This window comes from Propithecus coquereli, unplaced genomic scaffold (genome assembly GCF_000956105.1).
Source record: "Propithecus coquereli isolate 6110/MARCELLA unplaced genomic scaffold, Pcoq_1.0 Scaffold235, whole genome shotgun sequence".
Taxonomy (NCBI): domain Eukaryota; kingdom Metazoa; phylum Chordata; class Mammalia; order Primates; family Indriidae; genus Propithecus; species Propithecus coquereli.
The window spans coordinates 4309306-4331872 of NW_012147897.1; the positions used below are offsets into that span (position 1 = coordinate 4309306).

Genomic DNA, 22567 nt, shown 5'->3' on the forward strand with positions numbered 1-22567 from the left:
CACCATTTTAGTTGGGTTAATTAAGCTGTTTGAACTTCACTCACCATTTATACATAAACCATGGTTCAGTGAATCTTTAATTAATGGAGTTATTTCTCTTCTACTTTAAGAAAGAGTATTGATAAGAAAGCAAGCAAGTATGAGGGATTATTTCAAAGGGCAGTTTATGGGATATATATTGAGTTAGCATAAGTTCAGCTCAGTTTTGTACATGCTCAATAATTTTGGCATACTGAGGAAGTGGGGTGCTGTGATGGAGACAACACAGGCTTGGGAGGCAGAGGACCCTTGGATTCAAGCCATCTGAGGCACTGACCTTAAGCAAGGCACTCATCTTCTCAGAATTTCAGTTACCTCATCTTTAAAATGAGCTACCATTTTAAAGCTATCATAAGGTTGAGCTACCACACCTGTAAAGGGTTGTTTTAAGGCTCTAATGGAATAATGTATGGGCAGTCCCTAGTATTTTGACACAGTAAACCAATACAAAGCAGAATAACTCACTTTTTTTTTTTGAGCATCTACTATGTGCCAGGCACTGCTCCAAGCACATTAGATGTATTAACTCTTTTAATCCTCATTGCCACCCTATAAGATAGGTACTTTTTTTTTTTTATTGAGACAGGGTCTTGCTCTGTCACCCAGGCTAGAGTGCAGTGGTGCCATCATAGCTCACTGCAACCTCAAACTCCTGGGCTTGAGCAATCCTCCTGCCTCAGCCTCCCAAGTAGCTGGGACTATAGGTGCATGCAATGATGTGGGGCTAATTTTTTCTAATTTTTGTAGAGGCGGAGTCTCACTCTTGTTCAGGCTGGTCTTGAATTCCTGGCCTCAGGCAATCCTCCTGCTTTGGCCTAGGATTACAAGAATGAGCCACCATGCCTGGCTGAGATAGGTAATTTTATTCCCATTTTGCACATGGGGAAACTGAGGCAGAGAGATTACATAACTTGCTCAGTTCACAGAGTTAACAAGTAGCAGAGCCAGTATATAAATCTTGACAACTTGGCTTTCATTGTCTTCAGTCTTACCCACTAAGCTATATCGTCTTGGGTATGTATTAGTTCATACTTCCATACTGCCAAATGGTAATTGATGCTCATTTTTTTAATTAACAACTTGGAAGTAAAGATGCTCATTTTTATGAGTGAAAGTTCAACTAGTTATTCAGATCCGAGATTGTCAGATTCGAAGGCAATCTTAATGTTTATCTAAAGTCCACCACTCATTTGATGCTCACATCCTTTCTACAACATCCCTGCCAAGTGGTCTTAAATCTATAAATAAAGATTCAATTACGTACAGTATACCACACTTACTAAATTACAAAGTTAGGTTAGTAGGCTAATAAATATTAAGAAGAATTTAAAGAGAAGCTAGAATAAAATTAAGTTTTCTGATTAACTTTAGATTACCAGAAAACTCTTCTAAATAGAGCATAGTTCTCTAAGCAATCCATTTAATTTGTTTCAGTTTAAGTCGGGAACATTGTTTTCCTTGAAAAAGTTTGTTCAATTCCTGGCTTTGCCTTTGACTTAAACTTTGTAAGAAAACGAAGAGGAAATTTGGCATTTTTTGCCCTATTTAAGCCATGCTGCAGGTTGACAGATTGAAAAGTGATCCCAGGGTACTTGTTGCCCAGTGAGTACAACTGGATTAGGCCAGGGCAGTGTTCTCTATTTTGAATGTCAAAAGCATATTTTGCTAGGATACTTCCTTCAAGCTTATAAGGTGTGTGAAGATTACATAAACATAGCATAATCATGGTATATAATGCTTTTTTATTCTATCCTGGAGTGGGATGTACGGAAGGCAGAACCATTTTCATATAAAAAAACCCTGATATGAGTGTTTCCCTTGTACCTTTTAGTTATATTCTACATTTATTTATACGGTACTTTATTTTATCTTATCTCATCCTATGATAACCTTCTAGATCTTTCTCTCCCATATTTTGCAGAAAACAAGCCCAGGGATTTTAGCTAGTACGGCAGACATCTCACATTGAGGGAGTAAACCAAGGCTAGAACCTAGTTCTTCAGACTTTGCATCATGTGATTTTCCACAGTGTAGCAACCCCTGAGAAACGTATGTTGGTCCACTCATAGTGTGCCTTGAATCCTTGAGTGCTTACTAATTTGCCCAACAACTGTGGTGGCTGCTGTGGAGGATTTAAGAGAAACACATTACAAGTTCTCTGCCTTCCTGGGGCTGACCGTCTATTGGGAAGGCAAAACATGTGCATGTTAGTGTGTTTCCCAGATTTTCTACCATGCACCCAGCACTGATGTGCTAGGTGTTGGGGATACAAAGATGAATTTCTTGCCCTTGAGAAATTTACTATCTAGTAAGGGAGAGACATAGATGAATAATTAGAATGTGCTATAATGATATTTATAAGGGTGCTTACCATGAACCACTATTTGTGCTAGATATTTAAATATATTTTCTCTAATCCTCATAATACTTTATTTACAAAGGAAGACAGGAAGGCACAGAGTTTAAATGATTTGCCCAATAAGTGGCAAAAGCGAGACGTTTATTTTCAATAATAAATTTATAATGAAAAGAGAGGAACTAGGATACTTGAATGCTTGTGATTAGCAAACCTGCATGGGTGCTGACTTCCATCAGATGGAACAAAAGGAGCAAAATGAATTACACCTTTCATATTGTCAATACCAGATAGGGATGACCTTGCCAAGAAGTCTGAGTCTTTTGGCTACATTCCCCTGCATGTATCACCACATAAGGAAAACCATACCAGTGAACTATACATTAGGCTAGAGATGAAGGTTTCCTTTCCTCTGGTTGGTGTTCTGACTGGTCTGGAGGGAGGGCCAAAATTTGAACTTCAGGCTTTCTGACTTGAAGCTTGTATTGTCCTTCCTCCTCCTTTGTAAAGGAGGTATGTGCCCATTGGTTGGTATGGACCCAGGGAGGGTTGCTTGTGACTACCTGAGGGATTAAAGAAAGATTCAGAAAGGAGGAAATACTTAAACTAAGGTCTTGAGAAGAATAGGAGTTTGCTAGATGGGAAGTGAGAAGCGCATTGCGGGCAGAAGGGACAGGGCATATTAAGCCATGGCCACATGAGAAAACACAGAGTGTTTAGAGAGTTATAAATGGTTTAGTAAGAGGCAAAATGGTGAGGCCAAATAAGTAGGGAAGGGCCAGATCACAAGGATCTTTGCTAAGTAGTTTAGACTTTGCACTTTAGTCAATAGGAAGCCTTTGAAGGATTTTAACATTTTTTACAATATTGGATTTGTGCATTAGAAAAATCACCCTTAGTAGCCTGAAGAGACATTACTGGTATAAAGTGGATTATAAGTAAGAGCCAAATTGCACCTGCATCTTGAGATAGAACAAGCAGAGGAAAATAATTTAAAGTTGGATTTTGTTCCGTTTTAGGCAGATGGCTCCTTTGATCCCCTTGGAAACTCAGGACAGGAGCATATTAGGAGTGACTAAAAATGTGGCATGAGTGGTGTTTTGCTGGGTTGTCTCATGCTTGGAAATTCTCTGGCTCTTGCCTGAGCCATGGTCCTAGTTAGACCATGGAGATGGGATTGGTTCCACGGTTCCACTAAGGATTCATGTAGGCCATTCTCTGACGCACTTGCACACACTCTCATTTAGACCTGGAACTGACTGCATCTCCCTGGAATTCTTTGGGCCAAAATGTCCCATAGTCCCAGACTGGTCAACTAAAGTCCCCCCAAGTCATGTTTATTATATGCCTATTCTATGCCAGATGCTTCCACATACTTTATGTCATTTAATCCTTAACAATTTTGAGAGGTAAAGGTATCAGTCCTATTTCATGGATTAGGAAATTCAGTGGCAGAGAGGCTGCCCAGCTAGTACACTAGGCAGACTGAGTGTCCTATTGTCATCCATTCTTGTTATAAGTTTTTTCCAGTGGTGTGGAGTGCAGTAAGCAGTCTTGCGTATCATAATTAGTGTTCATATTAGGCATTCACTGAATGACCATTATATTTGGGACTTTTCCATGATATAATTCTTCTCTAGCAGTACGTTTTGCTGCAAACCCCAAAGTTTACCCCTAAAATACGGGAACATATTTTATGAAGCTCCTGCATAAAACTCCCCTACCCTAACTTAGGAGGTGCATAGTTCACAATATGAGTTATGTGGCTACCCAGCCTTCATACTTTGGAAGCAGCAGAACAGCTAGAGACAGCCACTTTTTGCTGTCAGGCAAGTGGTTGTCACTTTTTGGTTCTGTAGAAAATAGTTGGACATTAGAGTCAGACAGACTGTAGCTTGTGTCTGTTTACTTCAGTGTGACTTCCAGAAAGTCAACTAATTTCTGTGAGCCTCAGTTTGCTCATTTGTAAGATGAAGCTAACATCTACCTCAAGGTTATTTTGAGGATTAGTAGATCATGAATGTAAAGTGCCCAGTTAATAGTGGTTGGTTAGCAAATGCTAACTATTACTATTTTCAAAGCAGTGCTTTGGGCTTTAATCTTACCTGTGTGAGGAAAAATTAGTTGTCATAGTTCATTAATTTTTTTTTCAACTAACCTTTATTAGAGTACCCACTTTGTGTTATAGACAACACATCATACTGTCAAAACTAATGCCAAGTAGTACTGATGAGCCCAGTGTTTCAGTGGGTATCCTTGCAATTCTGCTCACCTGTCAGATCCATGACTCTCCTTTGCTCCAACAACACCCCTACCTTTTAGTTGGGCTGCATGTCATACTATGTGCATACAGAACACAGTCTTGTTTCAACCATATTTCTACTTGAAATAGTTTAGAGGAAAGCCAGTAGTCTGAGTGTGTCTAAGTACAGAGATCAGAGAGTGCCTTTATTAATTTAAAAAAAAAAAACAGATCTTTAGTAACTAAGAGGCCTCTTCCTGCCTCCCCCAATGATGTATGGGGTGCTCAAGCAATAGTCACGCCTGCAGTTTGAGCCCATCTGTTTTCTCTGTTCACCTTGAGTACTCTCCCCTTGTGGTTTGCATCATTCCTCAAGACCAGCCAACTCCAACCCTCCTCAATCCACTCGTTCAATAGCTGTTTTATTTAAACACACTCCCTCTCTCTTTGGGTGCCAGATGTGAAGTTTCAAGGCAGCAGAGGCCAGGCTGGCTAGTGCCATGACACCTGCTTTAGCAGGCAAGCCAGTCAGCTGCTGCTTCTGATGATGTTGGCCCTTGTTCATGGACAGCATGAGGGTTTCACCCCACCAAGTGCACACACAGGCAGCTGAGGGAGCCTCATAAATTATGGTTGTGTTTATTTACTTCGGGCAGACAGCGTGGTGTAGTGGAAAGAGCCCTGCACTTGGAAGCAGAAAGCATGAGTTTGAGTGCTTGCTGGTTATGTGCTTTTTGCCTACAGAGCACTTCTTTCTTTATGGCACTTACCACTATCTCAGCTATTACGTATCTATTTGTTTATTTGCCTGTTGGCCATCTCCTCCTCCATGATACAAGTTTTAGGAATTCAGGCACTGTCTTCTCCATCATCCTATTTCCAGCACCTAGGACAGTGCCTGGAACATAGTAGGCTCTTAGAAAATATTTATTGAATGAATGAATTCTAAAATTACCTCTTCTAATCACTGGCCATATGATCCTGGGAAAGTCATTTATCTTCTCTGGGCTTCAATTTTATCAAGTCTAAAATGAAGGCATTAGGTTTCTATCCCTAGTGCTCTAAGATTTTAAGAATTCATTCATTTAATAAATTACCTTGTGTCTCTGTGCTGAGCACTCTGCCAATCTTGTTCATGGCTGTACCCAAGTACCTGGTACATGATGGCTCATCCATAAACATTTGATGAATCAATGAATGAATAAGGTAATGTCTCAATTGATAAGCCAAGTTGAAGATAGGAAGAATGTTCCATACAGAGATAAAGGCAGTGTAAAGGCCTGGATAGATTAAACAAGTAGTTCAGTATGGCTAAAACAAAATCAGAGCAGCCCAGAGTGACAAGATTCAAGGCTGAAGAAGTAGAATGAGGTCAGGTCGTGGAGGGTCTTAGAAGCTATATAAAGGAGTTTGGATTTTATCTTGGGGGGAAAATAAGGAACCAAAGAAAGTATTAAGCAAGTGATATAATTGGATGGTAGAGGTAATATTAGTAGTTATTAAGTGTCAGCTATATATACACCAGAGACTTTATATATATTATCTCTTACTTTCAAAACAACCCTGCAAAGCATGTTATCCCCTGTTTTATAGACAAGATTATGTGGCTTACCTAGTATCAAATAACACATCTGGGATTGAAACCCAGGCCTTTTAAGACTCCTAAGTCTATGATTTTTTTTTTCTACTGCATCCTGCTGCCTCCTGTGTGCTTGATTCTCTCACCTTCCTGTCTTGCATGGACAATGACCTTCACCTAGTCCTTGGTTACAAGGACACTGTCCTTTAACCAGGCATGTCCATAGCTGGTTAGGACAACCCAAAGCCTACAGACGGTGCCATTATGGCTGCATTTTTGATGTGCTGGATGGTGAGAGCTTGTGACTTCAGGTATGGTTCCTCACCTCTTTGTTGATCTCCTGTTAGCCATTTCAGTCACCTCTGCCCAATACAGATTTTAACATGCTGTAACATAATCACAGTAATGAAGAACAGTTACTTGTGGAGCTTCTGCAGTGCTCCAGGTACTAAGTTCAGGAATTCGTAAACATTATTTCTTTTCATTGTAACAACATTTTGAAATAGCTATTATTAGCCTGATTTTGACATGAAAAAATTGAGGCTCAGAGAGGTGAAGTGATTTGTCCAAGACTGCAAAGTTAAAAAATGATAGTGGGATTTCTGCTTTCTAATCATGCAGAATAACTAGTTCTGAATTATGCCTCCCACCACAAACAGCTGTAAAACTGGGCACAATATATTAATTAGTTGTTTTCAGACATTGGACAGCAGGCAGAATAGGAATATGATCCCTAACAAAAATGAGGTGTGCCTCATCGTCGCCCAATTTGGAGGCATTTTCTAGACCCCAGTGCAAGAAAGGGAGGCCAAACAGAACATCAGAGTTCCGCTGAGATGAAGAGACAGAAATGGGAGTTCAGGGCTACTGAGGCAGCTGAAATTTGCAAGACAGGTTATCAGAATGGAACTGCACAGAAAAGGACCTCCAGAAATAGGTGCACAGGTGTCCCCTTCACATGCTCAGGAAGACACTCCACAAGGCCAGGCAAAGAACAATTACTGGAGAACTGGGAGCTCAACAACTATTTAGGCCATTAAATATGAAATGTCTGATTTCGAATCCAAAGTTTAGTTTATTATATCTCAAACAAGAAGCAGTACAATTCGTCGGAGTATGTGCCTAAACTATCGACACAGTTTTGCCATTTTTGTTTTTAAGAAAGAGTCTTCACCATCACCTAAGTGCACATATAAGAATAACATTTATTGGATGTCGGACAGGGGGCAGGGGGGAGGAGGGGATGGGTATATGCATACACAAAGAGTGCGATGCGCACCATCCGGGGGATGGACGTGCTTGAAGCTCGGACTGGGTGGGGGGCGGGCAAGGGCAACATATGTAACCTAAACACCTGTACCCCCATAATATTCTGCCATAAAAAAAAAAACAAAAACTCAAAAAAAAAAAAAAAAAAAAGAGCCTTGCTCTGTTGCCCTGAGTAGAGAGCAGTGGCGGCGTCGTAGCTCACAGCAACCTCAAACTCCTGGGCTCAAGCGATCCTCCTGCCTGAGCCTCCCGAGTAGCTGGGACTACAGGTGCAAGCTACAATGCCAGGCTAATTTTTCTATTTTTAGTAGAGACAGGATCTTGCTCTTGCTCAGGCTGGTCTCGAACTCCTGAGCTCAAGCAGCCCTCCCGCCTCAGCCCCTAGAGTGCTAGGATTAAAAGTGTGAGCCACCGCACCTGGCTGGTTCTGCCACCTTAATTGTAGCTTGCTTATGCCAGCAGCGAAGAAGCCTGGAGAGCAAGTGGTGATGAAATCATGAAAGGTGTTTTCCACAACTTGTTGAGAATTGAATATTTTTCCTTGCAAGAAGTGGTCCAAAGCCTGGAAGAAGTGGTAGTCAGTGCAAGGTCTGGCAAATACGGTAGATGACAGAGTTTCCAAGTCAAGCTTCTGTAGTTTGAGCAGCATTGCTTTTTGTGACACGTGGTCTTGCAAGAGGATTGGCCTGTCCGTATTGACCATTATGAACTGCTTAATTGCAAGCGTCCTCATCATTTTATCCAGTTGGTTGCAGTGGACATCTGCTGTAATGGATTGACCAGGTTTCATGAAGCTGTAGTGGATAATACCAGTACTGGACCACCAAACAGACACCATTAGCTTTTTTTGATGAATATTCAGTTTTGGACTGTGTTTCAGCATTTTATCTTTATCCAACCATTGTGCCAAACACTTGCCATTGTCAAAAAGAATGCATTTTTCATCACACGTAAACAGTACGGTATAGAAGCGGTTCATCTTTGTGTCGTGACAGCAAAGAAAGGCAAGCTTTGAGACGATTTCCCTTCTGGTGCTTGTTTAGTTCATGCGATACCCACCTATCCAGCTTCTTTCCCTTGCCCATTTGTTTCAAATGGTCCAATATTGTTGGAATAGTAACATCAAACCTTGGTGCTAATTCATGTGTAGTTTGAGATAGATTCGCTTCCACTACAGCTTTCAGCTCATCATTATCCACCTTGGTCTCAGGTTGCCCACATTGCTCATTTTCAAGATTCAAATCACCAGAATGGAACTTCTCAAACCATCGACATACTGTGCATTCATTAGCCACATCCTTCCCAAACACTTCATTGATATTTCAAGCTGTCTGCACAGCATTGATTCCACTATGGAACTCATATTCAAAAAAAACATGAATTTTTGACTTATCCATAGTTTCACAAAAATGGCTCTAAAAAAAAAATTTGGAAGATAATCACAAGCCAAAATGTGCATTTGAAAGAATGAGAATGTACCGTCACAATAAAAAACAAAAAACAAAACAAGAAGTGTCAAAGTGAAATGTCAGATATCAACTGTCAAACTTAGTACTTAAGAAAATCAGACATTCCATACTTAATAACTTAATACCATTGTATACAGAGAAGTGAGATATATTTGAGTTATAACTAGCCAGAATATAGAGATCTCATTGAGTACCGCAGGCATTCAGGAGAGTTCTCAAAGGTCAAGGTTTCAGGGTAGGGCTAATCTAGCCCTAGAGTGAGGGTTACTCTAGATCCACCTTAATAAAGCTTAAAAACCAACCTCAAAAGGATTGAGCTCATCTACAAGTAAATTGTCTGCCAGAGTGAACCCCAACACTCCATTAAAGAAGACAATAAAATCCAGATACCCAAACTGTAGCATCCATTATAATGTCCAGCATGGAATAAAATATTATACACTTGCAAAGAAACAGAAAAATCACTCAACAGAAACAAACCCATAAATGACATTCATGCTGGAATTAGCATAAAAGGAGTTTAAAAATTTATAAATATGTTCAAGGCTTTAGGAAAAAGTATAAACATAATGAGGAAAAATAAGAAATCTCAGTAGAAAAATAAAAATTATTTAAAAAATCAAATAGAAATTAAACTCAAAAATATATATTTTTTAAAATTTCATTGTTTGATCTATAGATCAATGCAATCCCAATGAAAATTCCAGCAAGTTATTTTGTGGACGTTAACAATTGATTCTAAAGTGTATATGAAGAGGCCAAAGACTCCGAATAGCTAACCCAATATTGAAGGAGAATAACAAAGTCAGAGGACTGATACTATCTAATTTCAAGACTTATTATGAAGCTCCAGTAATCAAGACAGTGTGATATCGGTAAAGAATAGACATATAGATCAAGGGAACACAATAGAAAGCCCAGAAATAGACCAACATTAATATAGTTAAGTGATAATTGACAAAGGAGCAAAGGCAATACAATACTAATGGCGCTGGAACAACTGGACATCTGCATGCAAAAAAAACCAAAATATATCCATAGATCTTACACTCTTCACAAAAATTAACCCATAATGGATCATGAACTTAAATGTAAAACACGAAACTATAAAACTCCTTGAAGACAACAAATAAACTGTGATATGTCTAGACAATGGAATAGTATTCAGCTCTAAAAAGAAATGAGCTATTAAGCCATGAATAAAGGTAGAGGATAATCAAATGCATATTACTAAGTGAAAAGGCTACGTACTATGTAATTTCACCTATATGACATTCTGGGAAAGGCAAAACTATGGGGACAGTAACAGGGTCAGTGGTTCCAAGAGTTAGGGGTGGGAGGGATGAATAGGGGAAACACAGAGGATTTTTAGGGCAGTGAATCTATTCTGTATGATACTGTAGTGGTGGATATATGTCATGCATTTGTCCAAACCCACAGAATGTACAACACCAAGAGCAAACCCTAATGTAAACTATGGGCTTTGGGTAATGATGGTGTGTCAATGTAGGCTCATCAGTTGTAACAAATATACCACACTGGTTAATGATTGTGATAGTGGTAGAGGCTTTGTTTATGGGCTCAGGAGGTATATAGGAAATCTGTACTTTTCTTTTTTTTTGAGACAGAGTCTCACTTTGTTGCCCGGGCTGGAGTGAGTGCCGTGGCGTCAGCCTAGCTCACAGCAACCTCAAACTCCTGGGCTCAAGCAATCCTCCTGCCTCAGCCTCCCGAGTAGCTGGGACTACAGGCACGCGCCACCATGCCCAGCTAATTTTTTCTATATATATATTTTAATTGTCCAGCTAATTTCTTTATATTTTTAGTAGAGACAGGGTCTCACTCTTGCTCAGGCTGGTCTCGAACTCCTGACCTTGAGCGATCCACCCGCCTCGGCCTCCCAGAGTGCTAGGATTACAGGCGTGAGCCACCGCGCCCGGTGGAAATCTGTACTTTTCGCTCAATTTTGCTGTGAATGTAAAACTGCTCTAAAGAAAAGTCTATTTTTAAAGATTCATAAGATAGGATTAAAAGCAGAATTAGACACTGCATAAGAAAAGATAGTGAATTTGAAGACACAGAAATGGAAACTATTAAAAGTAAATCATAGAGGAAAAAAGGCTTAAAAAATAGCAAAGCCTTAATGTTCTCTGGGAGAAGATAAAGTGGGAGTTTCAGAAGGAGAGGAGAGACAGATTGGGGCAAATATATATATTTGAAAAAATAGGGCAGGGTGTGGTGACTCATGCCTTTAATCCTAGCACTGTGGGGGGCTGAGGTGGGAGGGTTGCTTGAAGCTAGAAGTTCAAGACCAGCTTGGGCAACATAGCAAGACCCCATCTCTACAAAAAATTTAAAAATTACCTGGGCATAGTGGTGCACATCTGTATTCCCAGCTACTTGTGAGGCGAAGACAGGAGGATTGGTCAAGCCCAGGAATTTGAGGTTACAGTGAGCTATGAGGACACCATCTGCAACAGAGCAAGACCCTGTCTTTCAAAAAAAAAAAAAAAAAAGACTGGAAAATTTCTAAATTTGATGAAATTTTTAAGCCCGTAGATCCAAGAAGCTCCCTGGGCAGGATTGAATAAAACCATTCTGTGGCATAGCAAAATAAAATTTCTGCAAAAAAATGATAGAGAAAATCTTAAGAGCAGCCACAGGAAAAAAACATTATGTGCAGAGAAACAATAGGAATTTTCAATAACTCCTTAGAAACAATGCAAACCAGAAGACAATAGAAAAATCATAGTTGATGAAAGAAAAAGAAATCTACTTTTATAATTCTATATCCAGCTAAACCAGCCTTCAAAAATGATGGCAAAATAAGACATTCAGACAAACAAAAGCTGAGAAGATACAGTAGAGCTGCACTACAAGAAATGCTAAAGGAAGTTCTGTAGGCTGAAGGGAAGTAACATCAGATGGAAACTCAGATTTACATGAGTATGAATAAAGAGTTATTGGAAATGGTCCATATGTGAGTAAATATTAAAGACTTTTCTGTTTGTTTCTTTAAGAGATAAATGAGCTCAGTTGAACAGGGTACTTCTGGAAGAAACATCATGATGGCTGCCCAGGGAGAACCCCAAGTTCAGTTCAAACTTGTGCTGGTTGGTAATGGTGATCCTGAAAAATCTACATTTGTGAAACATTATGTGGTGAATTTAAGAAGACATATGTAGCCATCTTGGATATTGAGATCTATCCCTGTGTTCCACATCAACAGAGAGACATACTAAGTTTAATGTATGGGATGCAGCTGGTCAGTAGAAATTTGGTGGGCTGACAGATGGCTATGATATCCAAGCCCAGTATGCCATTATACTGCTTGATGTAACATCAAGAGTTACTTACAATAATGTGCCTAACTGGCATAGAGATCTAGTACTACTATGTGTAAACTTCCCCATCATGTATGGAAACAAAGTGTGTATTAAGGACAGGAAAATGAAGGCAAAATCTATTGTCTTCTACCAAAAGAAGAATCTTCAGCACTGTGACATTTCTGCTAAAAGTAACTACAACTTTGAAAAGCCCTTCCTCTGGCTTGCTAGAAAACTAATTGAAGATCCCTAACTTGGGAGTTTGTTGCCATGCCTGCTCTTGCCCCACCAGAGGTTGTCATGGACCCGGCTTTGGCAGCACAATATGAGCATGATTTAGAGGTTCCTCAGACAACTGCTCTCTGGGATGAGAATGACAACCTGTGAGAAAACGAAGCTGGAGCCCAGTGTCAGAAATTTAGTTTTGGCCAGGCACCGTGGCTCATGCCTGTAATCCTAGCACTTTGGGAAGCTGAGGCAGGAGGATTGCTTAAGATCAGGAGTTCGAGACCAGCCTGAGCAAGAGCGAGACCCCTTCTCTACAAAAAATAGAAAAATTTGCTGGATGTGGTGGCACATGCCTGTAGTCCCAGCTACTTGGGAGGCTGAGGCAGGAGGATCACTTGAGCTCAGAAGTTTGAGGTTGCTGTGAGCTATGATGATGCCACTGCACTGTAGCCCAGGCAACAGAGACCCTGTCTAAAAAAAGAAAGAAAAGAAAAGAAAAGAGAGAGAGGGAGAGGAAGAAAGGAAGGGAGGGAGGGAGGGAAAAGAAAAGAAATAGCTTTGCCTTGGGAAGGGATTCGCTTGACTTTGAGCAGAGCTTGAAAAACCGTATGCCCAGGGGTACTGAAAGAAAACAACAATAACAATCTCAATGACCGCCGTCCCCTCTCCCCAAAATAAAACAACCAAGTCTGAAGTTGAGGTCCTGGTTGGAGCAAGCAAGGGACTAGGGAGATACAGGGAATGAGACAGCCGTAATGGGCCTTGATAAGCTCCCACATATCCCTAGGAAAGCACATGTACAGAAGAGACCAGAGAGTGCCTTAGCTATTCACATATTTCTGATAGAATTTGATGCCATGCAAATAGGTAGAGGAAACATGAGAGTGCCCAACAGAAAGTAAAACCTGGGGCAGACTTGTAAACTGCCTGAATTTTGATGCATTCCCTAATCCACACGTAGATTCATGACAGAACCATTACAGAAGGTGGAAGCCTTACTGGCTCAATGTGTTTGAGCACAACCTCTGACCAATCATTTGTTGACCATTAAGCAATGCTGACATGAGTGCAATCACCAAGAAGCAAGGCTTAAAAATAAAGATAAGAATTTAAAAACAAAAGAGAGACGTCAGTGGTCCCACACTGCAAACTCTACAGATTTAGTCCAGGCAAGTTACTAACAAAAGCAACAACAACCCCCAGGGGGAAAATACCAGGTTTCATAATTGCTGGAATATATTATCTAAAATGTCGTTTTCTATGAACACTGAGATACTCAAAGAAATGGGAACATGTGACCCATATTGGGGGAAAATACAGTGATATATAAGACTTGAAAAACCTTATCAACCAACTTAACCTGATTGACGTTTATAGAACACTACACTCAGTAACTGTAGAATGCCTGTTCTTTTCAAGTGTACATGGAAGATAAACATGCATATTTTTATGAAACTCAACATGTATGTTTAATAAAAGAAAAAAAAAACTTTCCAAAAACTAGGAATAGAAGAAAACATTCTCAACCTGTTAAGTGGAATCTACGAAAAACTAAATACCATATAACATACTTCCTGGTGAAATAGTGAACACTTTCTCACTAAGTTTGGGAATAAGGCAATGTTTACTTCATTCAGTATAATATTACTGGAGCTTCTAGCCAATGCAATAAGATAAGAAAATAAGTAAAGGCATACAGATTGCAAAGGAAGAAGTAAAATTGTCTTTATTTTCAAAGAACATGATCATGTACATAGAAAAGATTAAATAATCTACCAAAAAAAAATACTAGAGCCAATAAGTGAACTCAGTAAAGTGACAAAATACATGTTCAATATACAAGAATCGATTATGGTTTTGTATACTAGCAATAAGCAATTGGAAAATAAAAAACCTTTAAAATACTATTTATAATAGAATTGAAACCATAAAATATTTAGGGATAAATTTAACAAAATATGTTCAAGACCTCCACACTAAAAACTATGAAATATTGATGAGAGAAATTGAAGAAAATTAAGGGAGCAATGTGCCATGTTCATGGGTTGAAAGAATGCTATATTATTACCTTGTCAGTTCTCCCTAAATGGATCAATAGGTTCAAAGTAATATCAATCAAATTTCCAATAGGCTTTTTTTTTTTTTAGAAATTGACAAGTTGGTTCTAAAATTTAAATGGAAATGCAGAAGATATAGAATAAAGCAGGGTTGAAATATGACAGACATAAAGAACTTATATTACCTGATTTCTAGACTTTTAACAATGCTATAGTAATCAAGACAGTGTGGTATTGGCATAAAGATGAAAAAAATAGATCAATGGGACAGAATAATTAGTGGCAAATTGATTTTCATTTAAAGAGCAAAAGCAATTCAATGTGAAAAAAAAAAGTCTGTTCAAAAAACAATGCTGGAACAACTGGCTATGAAAATGTTTCCTATTAGAAAATATGGAAGAATATTTTCATGATATTTGGACAGGCAAAGATTTCTCAGACAGAACCCAGAAAGCAATAACCATAAAAGAAAAATCAATAAAATGGAATTTATCAAAATTTAAAGCTAATTTAAAGTTTCTGCTCAATAAAAGACACTATTAAGAAAATGAGTGGGAAAACCACAGACTGGGAGTAAATTATCATCATACATTTATCTCTATCTATGTCTATATTTTTGACAAAGGACTTCTATCCAGAATATATAAATAATTTCTACAGCTCAATGTTAAGAAGACTCAATTAAAATCTAAATTTTAAAAATTAGGCAAAAGATATGAACAGGCACTATATAAAGAAAGATATGCAAATGGCCAGTAAGCACGTGAAAATGTGTTTAATGTCACTATTCATCAGTAAAATGTAAATGAAAATGATATTGAGATATCACAACATGCCCATTAGAATGGCTAAAATAAAAAAGATAGGCAACACTTAATGTGGTAAGGATGTAGAGTAAGCAAAACTTTCATACATTACTGGTAGATGTGTAAAGTGATGCAACCACTTTGAAAATTAGTCTGGAACTTTCTCATAAAATTAACATACATCTACCAAATGTCTCAACAATTCCACTTATAAGTATTTACTCAAGAAAATGAAAACATATGTCTATACAAAGATTTGTACATCAATGTTCATAGCAGCTTTATTCCCAAATTGGAAACAACCCAAATATCTATCAACAGGTGAGTGGATAAACAAATTGTGATATATTCATATAATGGAGCACAGCTCAACAAGTAAAAAGTATGAATTCTACCAAACATTTAAAGAAGATGTAATACCAATTCTTCACAAACTTTCCCAAAACTTAGAAGAGGAGAGGACACTTCCCAACTTATTCTATGAGGTCACTATTACTCTGATACCAAAACCTAACAAAACACATCACAAGAAAATCACAGACCAGTATCTCTTATGAATATAGATGTAGAAATCCTCAAAAAACAAAACAAAACAAAACTGAATCGGCAACATATAAAAAGGATTTTGCACCATAATCAAGAGGGATTTATCCTAGGAATTTAAGGTTGTCTTAATATCTGAAAATCAATTAATCACCTTATCAACAGAATAAAGGTCGAAAACCACATGATCATCCCCATAGAGTCAGAAAAAGCATTTGATAAAATCCAACATCCCCAGCCTGAGCAACACAGTGAGACCCTGTCTCTACAAAAAGTTTTTAAAAATCAGCTGGGTGTGGTGAAGCGCCTATAGTCCCAGCTACTGGGGAGGCTAGGTAGGAGGATCTCTTGAGCACAGGACTTTGAGGTTGCAGTGAGCTATGATGATGCCACTGCACTCTAGCCCAGGCAACAGAGTGAGATCCTGTCTCAAAAAAAACCAAAATCCATCCTTTCAAAAAAAAATTTTTTTGAGACAGGGTCTCACTCTGTTGCCCAAGCTGGAGTGTAGCGGCATCATCATAGCTCACTGCAACCTCAAAGTCCTGTGCTCAAGGGGTCATCCTGCCTCAGTCTCCAGAGTAGATGGGACTACAGGCGTGCACCACCGCACCCAGTTAATTTTACTATTTTTTTTTTTTTTTTTAGGGATGGGGTCTTGCTATGCTGCTCAGGCTGGTCAAACTTCTGGGCTCAAGTGATCTTCCCACCTTAGCCTACCAAAGTGCTAGGATTACAGGCTTTAGCCACCTCACCCAGCCCCTTTCAAAACTTAAAAAAAAAAAAAAAAAAACTAGAAAAAACTAGGAATAGAAGGGAACTTCCTCAATCTGATAAAAGGCATCTATGAAAATCCACAGCTACCATCATGCTTAATGATGAAAGACTGAAAACTTTCCCCATAAGATCAAGAACAAGACAAAGATGTTTACTCTCACCACTTCTATTCAACATTGTACTGGAGGTTCTAGCCAGGGCAATTAGGCGGGAAAAAGAAACAAAAGAGATCCATATCAGAAAGGAAGAAGTGATGCTATCTCTATATTCAGAAGACATGATCTTCTTGGAAAATCCTAAGAAATCCACTAAAAAACTCTTATACTTAATAAATAAGTTCAGCAAGTTTCCCAGATACAAGCTCAATGTACAAAAGTCAATTATATTTCTACAAACTAGCAATGAACAATCTGGAAATGAAATTAGAAAACAATTCCATTTACAGTGGTATCAAAAAGATAAAAATACTTAGGAATAAATTCAACAAAAGAATTGCAAAACTTATATTCTGTAATCCACAAGACATTGTCAAAAGAAATTAAAGAAGACCTAAATAAATGGAAAGACATCCCATATTCATGAATCAAAAGACTAAATATTGTTAAGATAGCAATACTCTAAATTGATCTACAGATTCAATGCAATCTTTATCAAAATCCCAGCAGATTTTTTTGCAGAAATTTGATAAGCTGACCCTAAAATGCATATGCAAATGCAAGGGACCAAGAATAGTCAAGACAATCTTGAAAAAGAAGGACAAAGTTAGAGGATTCATACTTTTTGATTTCAGAACTTATTATTATACAAAGCTACAGTAATCAAGACAGTTTGGTACTGGTATAGTGATAGACATATAGATCAGTGGAACAGAATTGAAAATCCAGAAGTAAACCTTACATTTATGGTCAATTGATGTTTAACAAGGGTGCCAAGAAAATTCAGGGGGGAAAGAATAGTCTTTTCAACAAATGGTACCAGGACAACTGGATATCCACATACAAAGGTAAAAGGTGGGCCATTTTCTTACACTATACCTAAAAATTAACTCAACAGGGGCTGGGGATTGGGAGGAATGGAGAATTGTTTAATGGGTATAGAGCTTCAGTTCTGCAAGACGAAAAGTTCTGGAGATTGCACATCAATGTGAGTGTTCTTAATACTACTGAACTGTACGCTTAAAAATTATTAAGATCCAAGAGACTCCTAGAATTGATAAATGAATTCAGTAAAGTCTCAGGATACAAAATCAATACACACAAATCTGAGGCATTCATATATGCCAATAACAGTCAAGCCGAAATGCAAATCAAAAATGCAATACCTTTTACAATAGCCTCAAAGAAAATTAAATATTTAGGAATATATTTAACAAAAGATGTGAGAGCCATATACAGGGAGAACTACGAAACATTAAGAAAAGAAATTGTAGAATATGTAAACAGATGTAAAAATCTACGTTGCTCATGGATTGGTAGAATCAATATCGTTAAAATGTCCATACTACTTAAAGTGATCTACAGAATTAATGCAATCCCTATCAAAGTACCATCATCATTCTTTACAGATCTAGAAAAAATAATCCTATGCTTTGTATAGAACCAGAGAAGACCTCGTATAGCCAAAGCAATCTTAAGTAAAAAGAACAAACTGGGAGGTATCAGTCTACCAGACTTCAAGCTGTACTACAAGGCTATGGTAACTAAAACAGCATGGTACTGGCACAAGAACAGAGACATAGACCTTTGGAACAGGACTGAGAATCCAGAGATGAAACCATCTGCATAAGGTAATCTAATCTTTGACAAAGGAGACAAAAATATACACTGGCGAAAAGAATCTCTTTTCAATAAACGGTGCTGGGAAAACTAGACAGCTACATGCAGAAGAATGAAACTGAATCCCCACCTCTCACCTCTCACAAAAATCAATTCAAGATGGATAACAGACTTAAACCTAAGGCATGAAACCTTAAGAATTCTAGAAGAAGATGTTGGGAAGGCCCTTTCAGACATTGGCCTAGCAAAGAATTTTTGAAGAAGACCCCCAAAGTAATCACTTCAGCAACAAAAATAAATAAATGGGATCTGATCAAATTAAAAGCTTTTGCACAGCCAAGGAAACTATCATTAGAGCAAATAGACAGCCTACAGAATGGGAGAAAATATTTGCTCTCTACACATCCAGTAAAGGGCTGATAACAAGAATCTATGTAGAACTTAAAAAAATCAACAAGAAAAAATCAAACAACCCCATCAATAAATGGGCAAAGGAAATGAACAGAAACTTTTCAAAAGAAGACAGAATAATGGCCAGCAAACATATAAAAAAATACTCAACATCCCTAATCATTAGAGAAAAGCAAATCAAAACCACAATGAGATATCACCTATCCCCAGTGAGATTGGCCTCTATCAAAACATCCCAAAACAACAAATGCTGACGAGGATGTGGAGAGACAGGAACACTCTTACACTACTGGTGGGACTGCAAATTAGTGCAACCTCTGTGGAAAAGAATCTGGAGATACTTCAAAGAGCTAAAAATAGAAATACCATTTGATCCAGCAATAGCACTATTAGGCATCTACCCAAAAGAGCAAAAGATATGCTATAATAGAGACATCTGCACCCAAATGTTTATGGAAGCACAATTCACTATTGCAAGGATGTGGAAACAACCCAAGTGCCCATCAATTCATGAGTGGATTATAAAATTTGGTATATGTATACAATGGAATATTACTCAATTATAAGAAATGACAGTGATCTAACACCTCTTATATTTTCCTGGATTGAGCTTGAGCCCATTATCCGAAGTAAGGTATCACAAGAGTGGAAGAACGGGCTCCACCTGTACTCGCCATCAAATTGGCACTGACTGATCAACACTATGGTGCTCACACGGTAGTAATATTCTCCAGGGATTAGGGGGTTGAGGGGGTAAACTCACAACTAATGGACGCGGTGAGCATTGTAGGGGGGAAGGGCATGCCTCTAATCCTCGCTTGGGTGAGGCAAAGACATAAAATGTAACCAAAATGTTTGTACCCTCATAATATCCTGAAATAAAAAAAAATTATTAAGATGGTAAATTTTATGTCATGGATTTTTACCATAATTAAAACTTTTTTAATAAAATTAAAAATTTTAACTGAAAGTGGACCATAGACCTAAATGTGAGAGCTAAAAGCAAGGATAAATATTCGTGACCTTGGGTTAGGCAAAGCCTTCCTAGACATAACACCAAAGCATAAGCAACAAAAGAAAAGATAGATAAATTGGACTTCAAAGGACACCCTCAAAAAATGAAAAGACAACCCACAGAAAAGGAGAAAATATTTGCAAATTATTTATCTGATAAGGGAATAGTATCCAGAAATATATAAAGAACCCCTACAACTCAACAGCAACAAAAAAAGCCAACTGAAAAATTGGCAAAGGATCTGAATAGACATTTCCCCAAAAAATATATACAAATGGCCAATAAACACACAAAAACATCAACATCATTAGGGAAATACAAATAAAAATCACAATGAGAAACCACTTTACACCCACTAGCATGGCTATAAAGAGACCATAACAAGTGTTGATGAGGATATGGATAGAATGGAACTCTCATACCTTATTGGTGGGAATGTGAAACGGTGCAGCCACTTTGAAACACTGGCAGTTCCTAAAAATGTTAAACACATAGTTACCATATGACCCAGAAATGTCACTCCTAGGTATACACCCAAAAGAAATAAAACATTCATATAAAAACTTGTACATAAAAGTTCATATCAGCATTATTCATGATGGCTAAAAATAGAAACAACACATATGTCCATAAAGTGATGCATGGATAAATAGAATTTGGTATATCATTACAGTAAGATACTGTTCAGCCCTAAAAAGGAATGAAGTATTCATACATGCTACTACATGGATGAGCCTTGTTAACATTATCCTAAGTGAAAGAAGCCAGACACAAAAGCCTACATATCATATAGCAATGGGATCCAGAGTAGACTGGAAAGGTATAGCGTATAATCAGTATTTTCTGGATGAATAAATGAATTAATTATTAAGTAAAATTCCCAGGACCTGGCCAATTGGATTTAGAAGATGAAGGAGAAGACTAAGGTACTGCTGAATTTTCTAAGCTGGGTAAATGAGGGGCAGGTGGGAACATTAAGAGGCTTGGAGCAGTTAGGAGGGAGAATGGGGTGAGGGGGTATTGTTGGGGAGAATGGGAGAGATATTGAGTTTTTCTTTTTGTTCTTATATTGTTTTTGTTTGTTTGTTTGTTGTTTAGAGACAGGATCTCATTCTGTCACCCAGCCTAGAGTGCTGCAGTGGCACAATCATAGCTCACTGTAACCTCAAACTCTTGAGTTTAAGCCATCCTCCCACCTTGGCCTCCCAAAGTGCTGGGATTACAGGCATGAACCACGATGCCTGGCCACTTATGTTGTTTTAAAACTGATTCTGGACATTTGGTCCCATTCACTAGACATTTTGGACCACCAAGTGGAAATACCCAGCTAGCAGTTGAAGAGGCAGGGTAGGATCTGAAGATCTCAAACCTCAGAGGGAAACACAGATTTGGGAGTCATTGGCTTAGAGGTGATAGTTTCAGGTGAGGTGATGGTTAAGTTCATCAAGAGAAAAAGTTTAGAAATAAAAAGAGCAAAGGGTAGGCAGCTGAGCCTTCTGCCCTTTCTTGCTTTTAGAAGAGAGCGTCTGATGGAGCAGGTACAGTGGCTCACGCCAGTAATCTCAGCACTTTGGGAGGCAAGATGAGAGGGTCACTTGAGGCCAAGAGTTTGAGACTAGCCTGGGAAACATAGTGAGACCCTGTCTCTACAAAAATTATTTAAAAATTAGTCAGGTATGGTGGTGCATGCCTGTAGTCCCAATTACTCAGCTACTAGGGAAGCTGAGGTGGGAGGATCACTTGAGCCCAGGAGTTCAAGGCCAGCCTAAGAAACATAGTGAGACCCCATCTCTTAAAAAAATTAGAAAAGAAGAGGATATCTGAGACTCCGGGCATTCAAGTGACAAGAAGGGTGTGTGGTGCGGGGGAAAGGCTTGAGTCAGAAGACCCAGGTTCTTTGCTTTAGCTCCATCTTGCTGTATAACCTAGGTCAGCTGACCTCAGTGTCTGTGGCTCAGTTTCCTCACCTGTAAGCAGGGACAATAATGCCAGCTGTCTTTCCCTCACAAAATTGTTGCATGGACCAAAAAGGAGAATGCATAAGAAAGTGCTTTGTAAACCAGTCAAAGACTCATCAAGTTTAAGGGATTATTATTACTGCAGTGGGAGATGCAGGAGGCCAATAAAATGGATTTGGTTGTAGTAAGCACAGGGGTTACTTTCTGTTTCTTAAAAAAAAGAAAAACTAGCAGGAGCAAGTACTGCCAGGTGCACAGCGTAGTTTTTCCAACTTTGAGAAGCAAATAACAGAGAGGGGCCAACTGGCTCATCCCAGGAGACCTGTCTTCACCAATTGAATCTGAAATCACGACCCAGGGAATGGCCGCAGGCACAGGCCCAGGACAGCAGGCCCTGTCCTGGCAGAGTGGGACCCACGGAGTACAGGGCCGACAGAGCTGTCCACATGGCCAGAGACCTGGCCCCTGGGCCCCTGCGGCTTGGAACTTCCATCAGGCCCTGCCCAGCCAGATGTACTCCTCGGTCCCAGGTGGCCCATGAAGGGTGTTGCCCAGCCCCCAGGCCACGTTCAGGAGCATCACCTCAGGGTTAGGCAGAGAAGAGACCATGGCTCTCTTCGAAAAATGGGCCAGGCCAGGTTTCTACAGCTCCCCAGGTGGCCAGCCTCATTAATGCTGAGGGCCACATTGGGCCTGCCAGAACTGTGGGACAAGGTC

General features: G+C 39.0%; 1 pseudogene; it reads left to right on the plus strand.

Annotated features, from left to right (window-relative positions):
- Positions 1 to 12022: 12022 nt before the first annotated feature.
- On the plus strand, positions 12023 to 12695 carry LOC105811436 (annotated as a pseudogene).
- The last annotated feature ends 9872 nt before the right edge of the window (positions 12696 to 22567 follow it).